This window comes from Cornus florida, unplaced genomic scaffold (genome assembly GCF_030987335.1).
Source record: "Cornus florida cultivar Cherokee Brave unplaced genomic scaffold, ASM3098733v1 CherokeeBrave_3.0.0_Hap2_Chr01, whole genome shotgun sequence".
Taxonomy (NCBI): domain Eukaryota; kingdom Viridiplantae; phylum Streptophyta; class Magnoliopsida; order Cornales; family Cornaceae; genus Cornus; species Cornus florida.
In genome coordinates, this window is record NW_026775571.1 from 90,640,804 (window position 1) to 90,643,524 (window position 2,721).

Genomic DNA, 2,721 nt, shown 5'->3' on the forward strand with positions numbered 1-2,721 from the left:
CATTCTTATTTGTTCTTTGCATCATTGTTGTTAAAGCATGGGAGTATGAATTAAGTGTTTGTGGAAGAAGTCTAATTGCATTGTTGTGAAGGCATAGTGTTTGTCATTCTTTGTGGTTATTGTGTTTTGCATTATGCAGGTATAGACGTCGTTCATTGAAACCCACTCTTGTCCTTTAGATTTGCATCTTGAATCCATCGTTAGAAATCCTAGGGGAAGAGGAAGTTCAAATAGAACCAATCTATCAATGGATGACCATAATGATGATCATGTAGAGGACCTTAGTCACATAGACCAATAAGGTATTCTTCATCCTAATGTGCACAATGAGAACATTCAAGTACCATTAGGCATGCCTAGGCCATACATTCACCAACCACCACAACAACAAGGCCAAGCTCCATATGGAATGCCAAGGCCAATGTATGCTCCACAACCTCCCATCATTAATCAAGGAATTCAAAACCAAGGTGTTCATGTTGCACCTCAAGTAGCTAATCCACATCTTGCTTTAAGATACCATTATGTGCCTAATGAGTATAATGCACCTACATGCATCCAATTGCCTCCATTTAGAGCACATCATTATGAAATTAAGCCATAAACCATTCAAATGCTTTCTAACTATCATGGACTTCCAAGTGAAGAACCTTACAAGCATTTGGATGAGTTTCTTGAAGTATGTTCCACCGTAAAATATACGGACATGCCGGAAGAGGTCTTAAGACTCAAACTTTTTCCATTCACCTTAAAAGACAAGGCAAAGTATTGGTTTAACAATCTTAGGCCTTTTTTAATCACTTCTTGGGCAGAAATGCAACAAGAGTTGTTGAAGAAGTACTATCCGGTTTCAAAAACCAATGCTATGAGAACTTCAATTAGAGAATTTACACATGGGGATAGAGAAATGTTTCATGAGGCATGGGAACGCTTCAATGAGTTGCCTAGGAAATGTCTACATCATGACATGCCTAAATGGTAATTAGTTCAATATTTCTTTTAGAGCTTATCGGACAACTATAAGGGTATGGTTGATGCTTCCATGGGTGGCTCATACATTGATAGGCATGAGGATGACGTGTGGCGTCTTTATGAGAGCATGAGTGAAAATTCTTTGCATAGAACATTATCATCCAAGAATGGTAGAAATTCACAAGGTAGGAAAAGTGTTGGCTTACATCAAGTCGACCATTCAAATGAAATAGCTGCCGAAATGAAGCCTTTATCTCAAAGGTTTGATCAATTTTTGATTAACCAAAACTCGGCGAACCAAGTATCTTCTTTCCCTAACCATTCTCATCGTGCATCAAATGAATTATGTATGACTTGCTCTAGTGTTCTTCATTCTACTTCTTATTGTCCTCACGGACAAGTGCAAAATGAAGCCAATGAACAAGTCAATGCAGCTTTTGTGAACCAAGGAAACAATCCATATGGTACTCATTATAATCCAAGTTGGAGGAATCATCCGAATTTCTCTTGGAAAAACCAAGGAGAGGGCTCAAACCCTTCCCAAGGCGGTTTTCAAGGGAAGTATATTTCACCTCCACTTCAAAACCAAGGATCCCAAGGTTATAGACCTTATCAATTACAAGGGATTCAATTTACTAATTCTCATTTTCCTAACCAATCTTATTCCCAAGGAAATACTAGAAGTCCCGCTTTTGAAGAAAAAGTTTTAAATGCTTTGGGCACTTTAGAGGCTAACATACAATTGCTTCATTTTCACTCTCAATCCATTGCGAAGCTAGAAACCCAAGTAGGGCAAATAACAAGCACTCTTAATGCAAGGGAGAAGGGAAAGATGCCTATTAATGTCCTATCTAAGCAACAATGTGTTGTGGAAACCCATTCCTCATCGGAAGGCCACACCATTGAACATGTTAATGCGGTGACTACCTTGCGGAGTGGTAGAGTTGTGGACAATCAAGTAGAAGTGTCCAATAAAGAGAGTGAACCGATGTAACCTCTAATTGTCACCCGTCCCGTTTCATATCCCATTCCTCATGCATTATATATACATGATCTTGTGAATGAGAAAGTCTTGAAAAATGTGTTTGAAAAAGAAGTTTTTGAAAACTTTTTGTGCTGAAAAATGATTTGAAACAAAGTGATTTGAAAACTTTTTGTGTTGAAGAGAGTTTAAAAGAAAATTCTGAAAAAGTTTTTGAAAAAGTTCCATTTATAGATGCCTTAAAAGGGTCCATTTCAAAGGCAAAAGGCAAAAACCAATGAAATAATGAAAATGTTTAGGCAAGTAAAAGTTAATCTTCCACTTTTGGATGCAATCAAGCAAATTCTGGCTTATGCCAAATTCTTAAAAGACTTGTGCATATAAAAGCGGAAGAACAAGAGCCAAGCACCAAGAAAAGTGGTTTTGACCGAGCAAGTAAGCTTAATTTTGCAACATAACACTTTGCCAAAGTTTAAGGACCTCGGTTCACCTACTACTTCATGCATCATTGGTGATCATATCATTAATCGGGTGCTTCTTGACTTAGGAGCAAGTGTTAACTTTCTTCCATACTCGGTTTATGTCAAATTGGGCCTAGGTGAATTAAAACTGACGTCTGTAGTTTTGCAACTTGCCGACCGATCTATCAAGAAGCCTAGGGGTGTCATTGAGGATGTTTTGATTAAAATTGATAAATTCTTCTTCCCGGTTGATTTCGTTGTTATTAACACGGAACTAGTCCCAATCCTAAAAGCCAAATTCCCGTT

General features: G+C 37.9%; 1 pseudogene; it reads right to left on the reverse strand.

The window, feature by feature from the left end:
* Positions 1-870: 870 nt before the first annotated feature.
* Positions 871-969, reverse strand: LOC132283567 (small nucleolar RNA R71; annotated as a pseudogene).
* Between the last annotated feature and the right edge of the window lie 1,752 nt (positions 970-2,721).